Source organism: Globicephala melas, chromosome 11 (assembly GCF_963455315.2).
Source record: "Globicephala melas chromosome 11, mGloMel1.2, whole genome shotgun sequence".
Classification (NCBI taxonomy): Eukaryota; Metazoa; Chordata; class Mammalia; order Artiodactyla; family Delphinidae; genus Globicephala; species Globicephala melas.
In genome coordinates, this window is record NC_083324.2 from 2940206 (window position 1) to 2957393 (window position 17188).

At 59.7% G+C, this 17188-nt stretch overlaps 1 protein-coding gene across 3 annotated transcripts in view; it reads left to right on the forward strand.

The window, feature by feature from the left end:
- Positions 1–3803: 3803 nt before the first annotated feature.
- Positions 3804–17188, forward strand: part of FBLN2 (fibulin 2) — a 74703-nt gene continuing 61318 nt past the window's right edge. For 2 of the 3 annotated variants that reach the window (XM_030849511.2, XM_060308297.1), the window contains exon 1: positions 3804–3925. The gene's annotated coding sequence lies outside the window, so the exon portion shown is untranslated. Of the gene's footprint in view, positions 3926–7230; positions 7338–17188 lie in introns of those variants that run through there. The other variant, XM_060308296.2, reaches the window with a different exon arrangement.

The window sequence follows — 17188 nt, forward strand, 5'->3', positions numbered from 1 at the left end:
GCCAACACAGACCCTGGGACTCAGGGCCGTCTGAGCAGGGGATGCCAGGGCCTGGCATGAGGCATCGTGGGCTCCAGGTGGGAGGGACACAGTTGGAAGAAGGGTAGAGGGAGGCTGTGCTTTCTACACTTGGCAGCATCTCCGGGCACCTGGGGCTTAAAAAATACTGATGCCCAGCTGCATCCTCCAGAGACTCAGCTCCCCCCGTTCTGGGTGTAGACGCCCCCGGGTGATTCTAGAGGACGGATTTGTCCTACAGCTGAGGTCTGGGTGGCGCTGCCCTGGGGCTTGTTGGGCAGAAGTCTGACAGGCAGTGCCACCCCTGGGTGAGGAGCGCCTCTGTGCGAAAATCACTGCCCATCCGCTCTGAATATGTATCCTGTAGTTACGGAATATTCTCGAGTCTGGCTGGGCCCAGACACTCCCTTTCCGTCCTGCCCAGTCATGGTGGCTACATCGGATGCTGAATGTGAGGCCAGAGCGATGACGGAGCCGGCCCAGTGCAGAGCTCACCCCTGGACAAAGGGGGGTCCCTTGGCCCCCAGAAGCAGCAGCAGGCCAGGTCCTGGCAGGGGGGTCAGGCCCAGCATCCAAGGAGCCAGCTGCCCCCATGCTGCCGGCACCCAGGTGTGCAGGGAGACGGGGGCGCCACGCTGGCTCGAGCTGGTCTAGGTCGTGTGCCGTTAGGAGCAGCGAGCATTTAACTGAGGGCTCATCACCTGCCAGACCTGCTCTAAGCATCTCCAAAGCAATCACAGGAGACAGGGAATATTTTGTGGACGAGGCCACTGAGGGCAGAGGGCTAAAGCCACCGTGAACGTCACACAGGGGCACGTGGCTTTAAACCAACCACGTGGCTACAGGGCCCACGCGTGTAAACCCTACGCTACTGCTGTGTGGGCTATTATTATTGACACTCTCATTTCTCAGATGCCAGAAGAGGCACAGTAACCTCCTCCTGGCTACCCAGCGAGGATGCAGACCCAGGAAGCCCGGCGGGCCTCCTCCGCGCCACCTGGGCTGCCCGGGGGTGCAGGTGGGCCCCGCACCCGCCAGCCCTGGCGCCTCGATGCCCGGGAGGCTGCCGAGATGTCACCGATGTAACTCGGCTGCCCACTCTGAGCATTCTGTCTTGGCCTTATCGGCCTGGAACTCCCTCCAACCGTGTCTCGCCTGAGCCCCGGGCCCCAAATTCCTGGTGGGTGATGTGCACTCCGTCTGCGATAACAGCCCTGGCAGGGCTCCGAGGGGGCGGCTGCCTTAGTGCATCTCCAGCTCAGATAACAGGGAAGTATCTCACTTTCTCTCCTGGAAAGCTGGCCAGGCCTTGGGGGCGGGCTGAGGGGAGGCCAAACCTCCGCTCGGACACCTGGGGCAGGAAGGGAGCGCGTTGGAGGGCAGAGAGTCGCCCAGGCTCACGCGAGGCAAAGCCTGGTGCCTTCCACAAGTAATGACGGAAGGAAGGATTCAATCTACCACTCACTCAATCATCAGATGCTACTGAGCTCGCCCCTGGGGCCAAGCCCTGTTCAAAGTACTCTTGGATTTCAGTTCAGTTAATCTTCCCAACAATCCCACCAGATTGGCCCTGATATCATTCAGCTCATTTTACAGTTGAGGTAATCAAGACCCAGGGACGTGAAGCAACTTGCCCAAGGTCACACAGCTGGTGGGTGGTGGTGGAGTTTTTACCAGGCTATCTTACCTACAGTCACTTATAAATGAATTTTAGAAAGGCCGCTAGTGACAAGTACTCTGAGGTGTAGAGAGGGGAAAGAGTGACCGAGGGAGGGGCAGTTGCTATCTCTGCTGGGGTCTTAGGGAGGGCTCTCTGGGGTGGTGACATTGCACCTGTATCTAATCAAGGGTGAGCCAGCCATGGGGACCTGGGGGAAGGGCATTCCAGGCAGAGGGAACAGCAAGTGCAGAGGCCCCAAGGGAGAACAAGCTCCAGTGGGGAAAATGGCCCAGAGAGGAAGGGCCTGGCATGGTTACACAGAAAGCCGGGGTAGCCTGGCCCCAGGCTCTCAGTGCAGGCTTTGCCCCTCCGTCTCATTTGTGGCTCCTCCGCGGCCAGCCCTGTCTGAGCCCCTGGGCACTTTCTGGCTTTACCGCCTCCCAGCTGTGTGACCCCAGGCAGGTGGCTTCCCCTCTCGTTGCTTTTGCTCTTTGCTGCCTCACCCCAGTCCTGGGCTCCGGAGGCCCCCGGCATGGGGGTGGGGCACACTCTCTCGGTCCACGGCTGTTGCTCTGATGTGAGGTGGCAGCCGCTGGGCCATCTGTCTCCTGGCAGGGATGGAAGGAGCTCCCAGAGGTCCTGGGCTAGGCCTCAGGTCCTGGAGAACGTGGCCCCAGGACTGCGAGAGACACAGAGACTAAGGACAGAGTCGGAGGGAAATGCAGAGACCAAGGACAGAGTAAGACAGAGAGACAGACTGCTGTCAAAACTGAGATGGAGACCCAGAGGGAGACCCAGAGCAGGAGAGGCAGGGTGGGTGAAGAGTGAGACGATCCAGTGAGACACGGAGACATGGGCCATCTGAAGGGGACACGGAGAGCTACAGAGAGACGTCGATTCACAGCAGCAAAGAGAGATCGAGATGGAGTGGCTAAGAGATAACAAGGGAAAAAGTTGTGAATGCTCTAAACGCCGCTGAATTGTACACTTTCAAAGGTGAATTTTACACTATGTGAATTTTACTACATTAAGAAGAGAGAGACGGAAGGTGGCAGAGAGAGACAGAGATGGAAGGACAGACTTCTGGGATCCCGACTCTCTCTGGGAAGGGACCAGGGTGTGGGTCCCTGCGCCAGAGTCCGGGCCTGCAGGGCCCAGTGGGTTTGGGGCCAGTCCCCCTTTCACCGGGTCTGCTCTGGTGCCAAATGTTTGCCCTGATCTGCCAGTGCCTGATTTTGCTTGTGTGGGTTTTGGGATGGGGTTTTGAGCCCTTGGCCTGCAGAAAGCATCTGGGAGGTAGCCTGTTCCCTGTAGGTCCTCTTACCAGGCACAGGCTCCAAGGCTGCCAAACCTGGTGAGTGGGGAGCCGACGATGACCCATCCTGCCTCTGCTCTGGGGGGGAGAGTTACGGTACTTAACGTTTTGAGCTGAGAGCCTGGACTGTTCACTGCCTGTTGGGCCCTGTGCTGAGGGCACGACATGGGGTTCTCCATGGCTCCCCACCAGCAGCCCAGGGTTAATCTGCCCAAGAGATGAGGAGGCTGGGCTCAGAGAGGTCAAGGGCCTTGGTTGAGGTCACACAGTGGCCACAGGCAGATGTGGAGGTTAGGGAAAGGACAAACCTAGGCTGGAGGCTGGGACCCGGTGCCAGCAGGCCGGGGTGGGGGGGGAAGGGGTGTGGGGGCGCCCAGGGCAGGCAGCAGGGGATGGGAGGCGGCCAAGCTGGGCCTCCCTCCAGCCAGTGTTACTTCTAAGCCTCGCAGGCCCTCCCAACTTGCCCGAGGTGGCCGGGCCCATCTTCCCGGCGGGGACACTGAGGCCCAGGCTGGCTGAGGTTCCGGGCCAAAGAACGCTGCGGGCAGCAGGGCGGGGGCTGGGACTCCGCGTTCAGACGCGGCGACGAGGGGGTGCGGCGAGGGGGGCGCGCCACGGGGGAACGGGGCTCGGGGCGCACGCGCGGCGCGGCCAAGTCCGGCCCCGGGTGCGCGGCTGGGCGAGGAGCGTCGGCGCCGGCTCGGCCCCCTCCCCGGCCGCGGCGGAGACCCCGCCCCGGAGGTGGAGGGGGCAGGGCGGGCAGGGGGCCCGGCGGCGGCTCAGCCCGCCCCTCGACCCGCCCCGCCCCGCCTCGCGCCGCCTCGCGCCGCCCCGCGCCGCCGCGGGACTCCCGAGCTCTAGACGCGCCGACGGCGGGGCAGACGGACTAGTGGACAGACGCGCCCGCCGCGGGACGAGCGGAGCGCAGCGCGGTGAGTGCACGCGGACCTCGGCACGCGCTGCGGGCTCCACGCCCCCGGGCCGGCCGTGGGGACGGCGCCCCGGCGGGCGGATGCGACACCCTGGCCGGCGCCCGGCGGCTCGCGAGGTGGCGGAGGGCCCCCACCCGCCCGGGTCCCGCCACCCCCTCCCTCTTCCGCGCTCCCCCACCCCGCCCCGCAAGTCCCGAACCCGGGTCATCGTCCCGGGAGGGAACTGGGCCCTCGGTCGGGCACCGCCGCCGCCGCGCGCTCTCCTCCCCCTCGCGTCCGCCCATCGCAGGCGGCAGAAGTTCCTCAGGCTCCGCGGGGCGGCCCCGCGTCTCCGTCCCGCATCCCCCCTCCAGACCCTTTCGCTCTCACGCACGCCCGGCCCCTCACACTCATCTGTCACACGTCGCTCTTGCGCACGCAGGCTTCACACACACGTGCCTGACACACGGGCGTCTCCCAGACACGCACGCCTCTGTCAGCCCGCCGTCTGTGAAACGCGTGTGCCTCGTTAACACACGCGCGTGCCTCGTTAACACACGCGCGTGTCTGTCACACACACATATGTCTCACATGTGTCACACACGTGTCTCTCACATCCCTGGGGCGGCAGACAGACCCCCTCCCCCCCCACCGTGACTCTTGCACACACAGTCGTACACGCCAACAACTTAAGAGTCCAGCGGACCCCGGCCCTCTCCCCTGGGCGAGCACAGCCCTCCGTGCCGTCCTGAGCCGGATGGTCCCCGAGTCGGGCTGGGGGAAGCTCTGGGCTGAGGCTCCCTTAGGGTGTGGGGAGCACAGGCAGGGGGCTCAGTAGGCAGGGGTGGCCCCGACTCCGGGGACCTCCCCATTCCTCATCACCCCCTGCCCCCCTGCATCCTCTCCCCCTTCCCACTCTCCCTGCAGGGGTGCCCTCCCTCCCTTTGCTGTCACAAGGTCTCACCCCACCTCGGTTTGTGACCACCACTTGGGCGGGTCCAAGCCAGCAGGTGTCGCCGTGACGGGCCAGAAATGGAAGGAAAATTGGGGTGGTGTTCGTCATCCAGAGCCCCTTGAGTAAGGGTGCCGGTCCAGGGCGCTGCCTGAGAAAGCCCTGATGCCTGGTCCTGGCACGAGTTTGTGGCCGAATCACTGGGGCTCTGAGCCTCACCTTCCCCACGTGCAAATGGGGGCGACGATCCCCGCCAGGAGGAAGGGAGGGCCCGGGAACTACTGCCCCCACCCTCGCCTCTTGGCGTCCAGCGCCCGCCCGCCCGTGTTAAGAGGGTTGGGCCGGCGAGGGATGAAGTGAAAGGCTGTTACCTCCTGCAGGCGCAAACTTGCCAGCCCCTACCGCAGCTGGCTGTGCATGTTTTGTTTGGCTCTTACCCTGTTGTTATTATTTTTAAAAAGTTAATTAGCTGCCAGCATTTACAAATTGGCAGCTTTCACATAAAAGTACGGATTTCCGTCTTCTGAAAAATCACAGGGTCTGCAGCTCAGGACCCACATCTCTGCGAGGTGCCCTTCGCTAGTGCTGCTTTTCTGCTGCCCCTGGGCTGGGGCAGGAGACCATCTGGCCACAGTTCCCACCCGGCCTGCGTAGACCTCTGTGTTGGCTGTGCCTGCTGTGTAAACTGGGCCGTTTTTGCAGCAGTGCCCACCCCGGAGTGGACCTAGGGTAGTCCCCTCGCCCATGGCTGGTGAGCCTCGTATGGCCTTAGTGGTGGGAGCCATGAGGGGACCTGGAGCGTGGGACCTCTTTGTGATGGTGGCCGGCACTGTCTGCGGGGCTCTGGGGGTGGGCGCTGGGGTCCCTGTGGGAGGGAGGCAGGAATCTCAGAGCCAGGCCGCGTCCTTCGCTTTTCTCCCCAGATCCCAGCCATGATCCTGCAAGGTCGCAGTCTTGCCCCTTTTGAAAGTTGGGGAGACTGAGGCCCAGGAAGGGTCTCCCAGCAAACAAAGGGCACAGCTGGGATTTCAGCCTAGGTTTTTCTGACTCTAAAACCAAGCTCTTTGCCAGCCTTTCAGTGAATCCACGAGGGGAGGGACTTGGTCTCATTGACCCTGGGCAAATTCCCCAAACCACGTTCACACCTGACAGGCAGTAGGTGCTTAATGAACGCTTGTGGAAGGACTGAGGGCAGTGAAGCTGCCTTCTCAGCAGGGTTCAGGGTGGAGCTCAATTCAGGGCCTAAGGTGACAGTCTCACATGACCTAGAGGACCACCACGGTTCCATTTGATTGGCCTGAAAGCCCAGCACACTTTCCTGCTCTGCTCTCGGGTGACTGTGACCCCAAGACCAGTCTGGTGAAGACCCCAAGTCCCTGCAGGGCCTCAGGGGGACCATGGTGTGTCCTGTTGGGCGTCAGAATTCTGTGTTTGCCTTGCACGTGGGGCTGTGGGTGGGAGCATTTTTTCCTTCACTCCCTGGCTGGCCTTGGTGGAGGAGGCGCTCTGCAGGGAGGGACGCGGGCCGAGGGACAGGCCCAGCTCCCGCGCGCGCGCTCCTTGGTGGCCTCTTGCTGGGTGGCGTGGGGTGGGGCAGCTGCTGAACTATTTTACGTCCTGGTTCCTGTGACTCTCTGCTGTCTCTGTTTACCACGTTATGCGGCTGAATTCATGGGATCTGAATGTCCCTGTGATGTGTGTCCTCCTGGAAGTTTGTTGACTGAGTGAACGAGGACCAGCCCTGTCGGTGGCACATGGGACTTGGGGATGGTGGGCAGCCCCTGGCCTCATCCGTGTACCTCCTGGAGGTTTTCGTTCCTGCTGGGGAGGAAGGTGCTGGGCCTGGCCACACAGGTGGTGCAGGGGGTCTCTCCCTCCCGTCAGTGAGCCTCAGTCTTCCCTTCTGTAAAGTGGGTGCTGTCTGACCACTTTCTGGGGCTCACAGTACTGAAGTGGGTGTTGGGGATGGGAGCTGGGGGTCTGTTGCCTAGGAGGTAGGTGGTGTATCCCCTCTCTGGCTTCTTGAGCTCTGAGCACCTGCCTCCCCACCAGCTGAAGGCCCTGCCCTGGGATGGAGTTCTAGCTCGCAGTGGGCAACCCAGTCCAGGCGGGAGAGCGGGGCCCTCTGAGAAGGGGATCTCTGAGCTGAGATGGGAGGGTGTGGGCAGAGGGTACAGCGGGTGCAAAGAAAGGACTTTCGGTGGGGCCTGGCTTGGTGTGTGCGAGGGACAGGAAGGGAGGAGGCAGGAGCGGGTGGGCGAGGGGAGGGGGGAGGAGGAGAGGGGTGGGGCAGGACATTTGAAAGCTTCGGAGAAGTTTCTCTCCGGGGAGCAATGAGATGTGATTCCCATTTTAAGACACCCTCCCCAGCTGCAGGATCTAGAGGTTGTAGGCCTCTGTAGTGAGGATGTTGGCAGGAGTGCGGAGGCCCTGTCCCGGGCCCTGTGCCGGAGGGCAGGTCTCAGCCTTGAGAAGCCACAGGTAGGTGGGGAAGCAGGGCTGTGGACAGACACTTGAGATCCAGGGTGATATGTGCTGGTCAAATAGATGTTGGTGCAGCCATACAATGGGATATTATGCAGCTGTAAAAAATGAGGCGGCTCTGATCTTCAAGGTCTGTTGAGAGGAAAACGAGGTGCTGAATGGTGTGTAAGATACGCTGCCTCTTGTGTCAAATAAGACGTAAATCCACGTTTGCTTATAGGCTCATAGGCAAACACTGAGAGGAAGCCCTGGGGGGTTGCAGTGGTTACCTGTGGTTACCTGCAGGGCGTGTGCAGGTGGGGGACAAGGGTGCCAGGTGAGGGGACACTCCCGTTGTGTGCCTTCTTATATTTTCTGGATTTTGAGCCGTACCACTGTATTGCCTGTTCCAATATTACATTAAATTCAAAAGCAGTTGGGCAGTTGGTGGGTGACTGTTCATTTGTGAGTTTTAAGTGCAGCGTTTAAGGATGGGTTTTAAGTTCCCTTTTCTGACCTTGTTGTCGAACACACTGACTTCTTTCTGGCGTGGTATACAAAGGTTTCCACTGTGATTAAAATTAGATGGGAACAAAGTCACTCTTTTGCACAGTTTGGCAATCGGACAAAAGAAAAAATGCCCCCTTTTTGTCTTCCCCCTTTTCCTGTGGGTGTTTCCTTCTGCCGACTTGACTGCTGGCTTTTCCTGGGGTGGGCACCACAGCAGTTAGCGTCCCATCCTCAGCCTGTTTCCACAGCCCGCCTCCCAGCTGGACTGGAGCCTAGCGACAGGTCCAGTCCCCCGGGGGTCTGTGCAGGTGGCAGCTGGACACAGGGAAGTCCCCGCTTTGGACACCTGCCAGGCTCAGATCCCACCTCTGCCACTCACAGGCCATGCTTCCTTCGGGCCAGTGACCTTTTCTGAGCCTCAGTTTCCTCATCTGTCAAATGGGTGTCATAACCCCTCTCTTAGGGTCGTTGGAAGGAGGAAGTAAGTGATACCTACCAGGGTGCTGGTCACTGTTCTTGGGATAAAGCAGTACAAATACGACCTCCACTGCCCCCACAGAGCTTGCTTTCTGTCTGAGCTGGCCGTGTGCGCCTGGGCTAAAAAGCAGACGGAGCTGGCTGAGACCAGGGTGGGGGTGGGGCTGCTTTAGGTAGGGCATCGGAGGAGGCCCGTGGAGTACGGACACTCAGGCAGAGGGCACAGCACGTGCAAATGACCTGGAGCAGCTGGAGGACAGGACCCCTGTGAGCAAGGAGGGTGGTCAGATCTGGGGGTGCAGGAGGGCTTTCAGTTTTATCTTGGGTGTGGTGAGGTTTCAGTTCGGGGAGGGGTGAGGTCTTCCTGGGATTTTCAGGCTCCCTCCACTCCCCACCCCAGCTGCTGGGAGGGGAGCAGCCTGGAGGGTAGCAGCAGCCTGGGGCCTCCATCCGGGCCTTGTGGGGCAGTGGGAGTGCAGTTGCAGCCTCCCTCCTCGAGGGTGGGCAACCCTGGGCAAGGGGTTGTGTGGGAGCAGCTGGGAGAGGCTGGCTGGACTCGGGGTTCCTTCCACATCAGGGGCCTTGGTCCCTCTCCTTGCACACAGCACTCACAATAGCCTCTGGTGTGGGCTGGCCCATGGTCCCTCCCTGGCCCTCCCGAGGGCCCCAGAGACCCATGTAGGCAATTCTGAAATGCTTCAGTCACTGCTGTCCTGGAGGAGAGCACAGAGGCTCTGGGAGCCTAGGCATGGTGAGGGAGGGCTCCCTGGAGGGGGTGATACTGGCGCTGTGATGTGAAGGTTGAGGGGTGGACAGTGGAAGGTGGGTTGGAGGAGGGGGGAAGGAAGGCTGGCCCCGTGCACTGGACCAGACATGGAGGACCTCATGTCCTGCCCTGAGGGTGGCAGATGGGCAGCCTCGGGGTGTTTCTGAGCAGGGGAGGGGCATGGCCAGAGTGCTGGAGGGGCCCTCTGGCAGCCCAGGTGTGTGGGGGGGAGTGGAGGGGCAAGCTGGCAGGCAGGAGGCTTGAGCGGTGACGGCAGGGAAACAGGCTCGGAGGGGGTGGGCCTGACTGCAGCCGCACAGCAAGTGAGGAGGAGGGGCTGGGCGGGAACTAGGTCTGTCCACCTCGAGGTCCTGCCCCGGGCTGGCCGCCCTGGCTTATGGGGTACTGTGGCACGTACGCACCACTAATTCCTCTCCTTTGGGCCGGTCCCTTCCTGGGGCCCCTCTGGGGTCAAGCCATGCGTCATTTTGCCCCATTGTCCTCAGTGTTGTTGGAATTTGGAAACGTTGCAAAAACACCTCTGTCTTCTCATATACGGAGATTATTGCAGAGAAAGTGCTGGTTTGGGGAAAGGTTATTTCCTTCCTCAAGGGTGGGGAGCCTGGCTTTTCGGTGTGTGGGGGTTATAATGTGGGCAGCCACGGCCACCCCGCCCGGGTCAGTGTTGGTGAAGAAGTGGTGCGCCTGCCTGCCTGTCTGCTGGGGGCGCGGGTGCGGCCGGGGGGTGGGGGGAGCGTCGAGAGCCTCCGCGTGGCCAAGAGGGTGGGGGCCTGGGAGTGGATGGCCGCCTGCGGCCACTGGAGGCTTTTGTCTTCAAGCAGACCCTGCTGGCCTCAGGCCATCCCACCTCCCAGGGCCTCAGTTTCCTCATCTGCGCACTGGGGACAGCCCTCCTGGTTCTGCTGTCATTTGGTGCCCAGGAATGGCCTGAAGTGTGGGAAGAGGTTCTGAGGGCCTGGGTGATGGTGGGGCGAGGACCTCGCCAGGCCACGGAAGTGCCTGCCTGGGCCCAGATGACGGGGGCCTTGGTTTCTCCATCTGTAGCATGGGCCTGGTGGCGGTGCCCGCCTGGGAGGGTCCTGTGGAAAGCCCCCAGCGCGGCTCTTGGCACATATGCAGTGCTTAGTTAACGCGTGTTAGCTTGGTTCTGTCGAGGGTCACGCCCCCTTTCTCCGTGATCACTGATATGCCATCGTCTGCATCAGGGCTGGCCCTGGGCCTTGTGCTCCGGGCTCACCCATTGTTGAGCCTCCCAGAGTTCATCCTGCCTCAGCCTGGGTCTCTCATCTCTTGTGTCTGCGATCACCAAGTGAGCTTTTGGCGCTCCAGAAAATGCTGTTCTTAGAGTCTCCCCACAGTGGTCTTGACACACGTGCACAGCCACACGGTACCCTCCTTGACCTGAAACACACACAGGCGCCTGTAAACACACACACACACACACATGTTCTCTTTCAAGACCGCCATGTTTCATTCTGGTTTCCACGTCAACTTTCCGAGGCCTCGGGAGCTGAGAGATTAGCCATCCTCCCGGGGGTTCAGTGCTGGCCGAGCGCCCTCATCTGACCCCCTGCATATCCTCAGAGCAGATGAATTCAAGTGTTGTCCGAACACGGGCACTGCATAGGGGGTCTTGTGCCCTTTCTTGGCAAAAAAAAAAAAAAAAAACCCAGGGCATGTTGGCTTCCGCTTGTGCTCAAGCAACCATTAGCACAATGCCATCACGTTTTGTGCTGGATTGCCCCCACCTCCTGTGCCTTTACATTATAGTTAATAGATTTTAAATAGTTCCTCCCCTGTTTTACTTACACTTATACTGAAAGGAGGCCGTTTTCCACAACTGTAGATAGAATCAGGATCACTCGCTCTAAATCAGCAATACCCGTGAGAACAAAGATGACAGCCCCAGTGCAGGACTGAATCCCAGCCCCTGCTGTTCCCTGCCTCTGCCGGCCGTACGCCCGGTGCGCCTACCTCCTCTGTGCTACGAAGGAAGGTTGGCAAGGGTCAGGGAGGTGTTCGCTCCACACAGAGTTCTCTGCCATCCTGACTGCGTAAGAGGATAAAGGGGGATGATTACGCATCGCGGGGCCGCTGGTGCTTCTGCCTTCTCCCTGAGGTCTCACCTCACCCCGAGAGGTCATCTCTAGCCCGACTGGGAGAGGACCCTCTAGCTGGTCATTACACACCTTGCATCTTCTGGGGATCCCTTCCTGCTTTCTGGGCCCCCCCTTGGCACGTTTCCTCCTGGGCGGGGCCGTGAGAGGAGGCTGCTGTCCCTCCAACGGAGATGTCTTCTCTGAGACCAAGTTCCTGGTTCTCAGGTAGCGGCTGGTCCCCATTCCCACGTGGGGGCTGTGGTGTCCCCTACACCCCAGCTCTGTGCCCTTCTGGCTGCCTGGGCAGAGCCCTGGAGGGTGAAGGCAGCTTAGCCTGGGCCGTCCTGTGGCCTGGGGTCCATGCTAGTGGGGGACAGGCTGGAGCTCAGGGCCAGGGCTCCAGTGCCGGAAAAAGGGGGCGATGGCGCCTGGCAAGGTGAGGCTGGGCCCAGTCCTGGGAGGAGGTGGGGAACTAGGCCTGGCCAGATGGGAGGGTGCCTTGTAAACTGTAAAGTTCTGCACCCAGCTGAGCAGTCATTAATGTTACTTCTTTTGGGTCACACCACTGACACCACAGTAACGGCCGGTCAGGCCCTACTTAGCCACGGGACCTGGCGTGGAGGAAAGTTTGCCCCAGTCCTTGTACCACCCCCCCACCTAACGTGTTTTCTTTTTTAAAATTCTATTTATTTATTTATTTATTTTTGGCTGTGTTGGGTCTTTGTTGCTGCGCGCGGGCTTTCTCTAGTTGCGGCGAGCGGGGGCTGCTCTTCGTTGCGGTGCGCGGGCTTCTCATTGCGGTGGCTTCTCTTGTTGTGGAGCACGGGCTCTAGGCGCACGGGCTCAGTAGTTGTGGCACACGGGCTCAGTAGTTGTGGCTCATGGTCTCTAGAGCGCAGGCTCAGTAGCTGTGGCACATGGGCTCAGTTGCTCTGCGGCAGGTGGGGACTTCCCGGACCAGGGCTCGAACGCGTGTCCCCTGCATTGGCAGGCGGACTCCCAACCACTGCACCACGAGTCCCCTAATGTGTTTTCTGAGTGCCTGACCTTACACTCTCAGAAGTGAGCGAGAATCGTTTAAGGGATTGCTGGGGATGGAAAGGTTGTGGTGACATCATGTGCCTGTCCCCAAGGAAGGACATGCCTGACCCAGATACACCCCCTCGGCGTGGCTGTGGCTTCCCATGCGTGGGGTGGGAGGAGTGACCCTTCCTTGGCCTCAGACCCCGGGGGGTCCCACAGGGATGGTGGAGCCTGAGCACATGGCCAGGTAGCCCACCACGACCTGGGCTCAGACCCCCATAGTGCTCTCCCTGCTCCTGGCGTCAGGAGAGGCCTTCCCATCGCTGTGGGAGAGGGTCTCCCTCATGTAGGCTTATCTGTGTCTGAGGGGGTCCCTGCATGGTCAGTGCAGGGCTGGGGACTCCGTGCCACCAAGGCTGCCTCACACCCCATCTTTTTTGTCTCTGCTTTTCTCTGTGAGTCTGGATGATTCTCTCAAAATGACTTAAATGTGCCCACCCTCATCCCACAGTTTCTTGCCACCAGAGTTGGTCTGTGTTTTCTTCTAGTTCCAGTTCAAAATCCTGGGGAAGAGCTCTGATTGGCCCAGTTTGGGGTGGGGGAGCTCTGATTGGCTGAGCTGAGGGTGAAGAACTCTGATGGGCCCAGTTTGTTGGGGGAGAGCTCTGATTGACCCAGCTTGGGCAAACCTCCACTCTGGGCCAGTCAGTCGGCTGTGGCTAGGGGTGGGGTCACTTAGTCCTGACAGTGACTGCAGCTCCAGCTGGTCCCTAAGGATGAGCATTGAATGAAGCCGGCTGCCACCCCAGGAGGTGTCCACTGCAGGAACAAAGTTCAGTAACTCCAGAGACTCAGATGTTCTAGGAATCTGGTCAGTGACACATACAGCACAGTTGCTACTCTTGCTTCCTCGTCACAGCTGTCAGGAGTGTTCTGGTTGCAGGTGATAGAAAGTACGACTTTAGCAAAAATGTCATGGGACTAAAATGTACAATGGCTGGCTTCAGGCTTGGCTGTATCTGTGGGCTCTAGAGATGCTGTGAGGGCTCTGTCTCCATCCTCCATGTTGGTTATTCTCAGGCGGGCTCTGCCATGTGGCAGTCGGGTGGCCCAGCAGCTCCAGGCTCCCTCCCTTCGGCCCAGGGGCTTCACCGTGGGCCCGCGCAACTGGGTTACAGGACCATTCCTCACCAGTCATTGTGAAGGAGGAAGGAGCCTCTGATTGGCCATTCTGTGGGCCACGTAGCCTGAAGAGTGGGAAAGTTGGGGTTCTCTTACCAGGAGGAGGGGGCAGAGAGCCGCACAGCATCGCCAGCCTGCTCTCCATAAACGGCCCCCACATTTCCTTCCCCGTCCCCATTTCACGTGGTGGACCCATCCCGAGGGAACGTGAGGATGTCCCAGTGTGAGTAGAGGCAGCTCTTCACCACCTGGGGTAGTTCCTGTTAGAATGGGGAGTTGGAGGTTGGGGTTGGCACTGCGGGGTCCTGGTCTCCAGCCCAGCCATACTTAAGTCCAAGTGGTCGGGAACTCCATGTACAGAACGCAGGGAGGTAAAAAAGGAAGCCATGAACTCTGAGGAAAGGTTTCTCTGAAGAGGGAATACTGAGCTGGGTTTTTAGGGATGAACAGGAGTTTGCTCAGGGACAGAAGGGTGTGCCTGGCAGAGGGAACAAAGGAATGGGCAGACTTGAGGAGCAGTGAAAGATTTGGAGGACCTAGGGCAGGTCATTTATTTTTTATACTGACTGTGTATTGAATGCCTGTTGTTTGCCCGGTGAGGTGCTGGGGTCTTTACGTCCCCTCCTTGAGTCCTCCCCGTGTTGCTGGGACGCCATCGTGATTGGGCCCATGAGCAGATGGGAGTGTGTCTGTTCCGGGGTCATGTGCTCTGAGCCGCCCGGCAGGCTGGGGGGAGCTGGGTTCACATTCGAACCCTGATCCCTGGGGCCCAGGGCTTGGTCCCACTTGCTGCCTATCTCTGCTCCGGCTGGGGTGGCTGATGGCGTTGGGGGCCCTACGGTCACGCCACAGCCTGGGCTAGACCCCGCGGTGGGCTGCGCACCAGCTGCGCTGCTGGCAGCCTTGAGAAATTCCTAAATTTCAGGGCCATGCGAATGAATAGGGGCGCTGGCCTGGCAAAGGCGCGAGAGAGTTGCAGAGCTTCCCTGGCTGAGCACTCTGTGAGGCTCAGAGGACACGTGAGATGGGGCTTCTGTCTGAAGGGTGGACAGTGGTGGTCACGCTGTGAGGCTCCCAGCTCAGCCCCTGACTTGCCAGGGGGCCTTAGGCAAGTTTTTCTCCGTCTTTGAAGGCCCTATGGGGTTGAGTGTTGGTGACACTCACGTTTATAACTCATCTCGTGTCCTGTGTCAGCCCTGTGCTGGGGCCGTACAAATTACTCAATCCACCCAACCCCACCCTGCCACCCACCAAAAGCATCTGAGTGCCCATGTGGGCCAGACCCCGGGTCAGGGCTGAGCAGGAGAGCAGGGTCCCTGCCTCAGTCTCATCCATGTGAGATGTCAGCTCCTAGCGTGGGAGGGAACCTGCCAGCCTCAGCCCCAGTGAGCATCCCGTCTGGTTAGACAGGAGGTGGTAGCAGAGTGCGCCTCGCAGGGCGCTGCGTGAGCCTCGCTGAGGGGGTGTTGGCAGGGCTGCCTGCGCTGAGGCTGGACAGGACCCGTGATGCCTTAGGCGCTGACGGGCTCCAGTGCAGCTGTGAACCCGGCGGCAGCAGGAAGCAAGTCCTGGGTTCTAGGAAGCAGCGTGATCTGGGCAGAAGGTCAAGGTCAGGGGCTTCGGGGACTAGGGACCCCCTGCCCCTGCTGGGGCTGGAGAAGGGACAGGACCCACCAGGTAAGGGCGGCCCAGCATGCACGTGCATGCACACGCAGGCTCACTCTCACACACACTCACACACACTCACACACACATACATGCCTAAACACGCCTCACGTGCACACACCTGCCCACACTCACACAGACTTAGATTTCACATACACACAGATGCACTTACACACCCAAACTCCCCCCCCCACCCCGACCCCCGGTCCCCCGGCGCTCACACGGACCCGCATGTACACGCACCTCTCACGCAGGGACCCTTGGTCTTTCAGCTTCCCTTGAAAACACATCTTGTATCCAAAGGAGAAGGAAAAGAGAACGCAGGAGACAGTCTGCGTGAGCTCAGAGGTCGGGTGAGGACGGGGTCCGGGCCCCGCTCTGGGGACTCCCTCACCTCCTGGAGTGGTTTCTTAGTGTAGACGGAGCCCTGGACTCAAATCCAGGATCTGGAGGAGTGAGAAGGGGCCGTGCCAGGGTTTGGGAGGCCCTGGAGGAGGATTGGACCCCAAAGTTTATCCCCTACCTTTGTCTTCCTTTCAGGGGAAGAATTAAATCCCCCAAAGACCAGTTTATTCTGTGAGAGGGGTGATGGGTGAACCCACTCTCGGTGCCTGGTGCGGAGGAGGGGCCCCTCCCGCAGGGGCCTAGTAGATGATCCCCTTCACCAGGAGAAGCTTGCTCTTCCCCGAGCTCTTAGTCACAGAGCGTTGACATTTGTTGGCCAGCATCTGCTGAACTGACCACGTCGATCGGTCTAGTGCATGGCATTGACTTGCTGGTGTTGCACTGCGTTTGCACTCCTGAGGTAAACCCTGTTTGGACACAATGTATTAGATCCCTGTAATATGCTGCTGGGGTCGATTTCCTGCTGTGTGACTTAGGGCTTGGCAGCTAGATTCATAGTGAGCCTGGCCTCTGCCTTCCTCTTGGAGTACCACGTCTGCTTTTGGTATCAGGACTTTCCTAGTCGCATAAAATGGCAGGAGGACCCCCCTTCCTTTTTCCAGATGTTGGAACAAGTTTTTAACAGGGTGGGAATTATTGTCCGCTCTGACTGTACCCTGTCTTGGGTTGGCCTCTGTAGGTACTTTTAAAGTTCATCCTACAGCACCCTGTGAGGGGAACGTGATGCTTCTCGTTGAACAGACGGGCAAGGTGAGGCTCAGAGAGCCGGAGCCTCTGCTCCGTGGTCAGACAGCACATGGCGGCTCCGCTGGGCTGTGAGCGCAGGCCAGTCTGACTCTCCCTGGGCCTGTGCTTTTCCCGCTGCTCACCGCGGCGCAAGGATCGTCTGAGATGCTGGCCTGCAGGAGAGCCGTTGCCCTTGCTCTGGGTTTTCCAGGGAGGCTGGGAAGAGCACTGATGGCACATCAGGAGAGCTGGCCTCGCTGCACTCACCATCCACTGGCCCACCCGCCACCCGTGCATCCGCTTGTCCATTACCCGCCCAGTCGGCCAGCCGTCCTTCAGCCCTTTGTCCCCGTGCGGATGCACCCACCATTAACCCACCTTCCCATCCACGCCTCCTCCATCTCGTCACCCATCTTTCCACCCACCCACCTGCCCATCTATTAGACATTTATCCACAGGCTGGTTACTCATCCAGCCACTTTTCCACCTTCCCATCCATCTGTCCTCCATCTGCCATCCATTCACTCACCATTTATCCATGATGGGACCACCATCCATCTGACACCCAACCATCTCTTCATCAACGATCCATCCACCTACCAGTTCACTAACCATCCGCTAGCACTTTCTCCTCTATCTGTCTTCCACGTGATACCCACCCACTCATCTGTCCACTCATCCATGCACCCATCTTTGCATCCATCCATCCATCCATCCATCCATCCACCTGCCCTTGGGGCTTGGCCTTAAGGTAGGGGGTAGGGTTTGGGTGTGGAGAGATTCAGGAGGGAGGGCACCCTGGTTTGGGATAATGATACAAACCAAGATCAGGAGTTGGGAACCAGAGTCTTCGAGGTTAGCGGGAATTGGGTGTATGGAGGGCGACGGAGGGAAATGGAAAGAAAAGGTGAGAGGGAAAGATAGGTGGGAGCTAGATGGTGAAGGACTTAGAATGCCACCCTGAGGAGTTTTCACTTTATCCTTGGTCCAAGGGT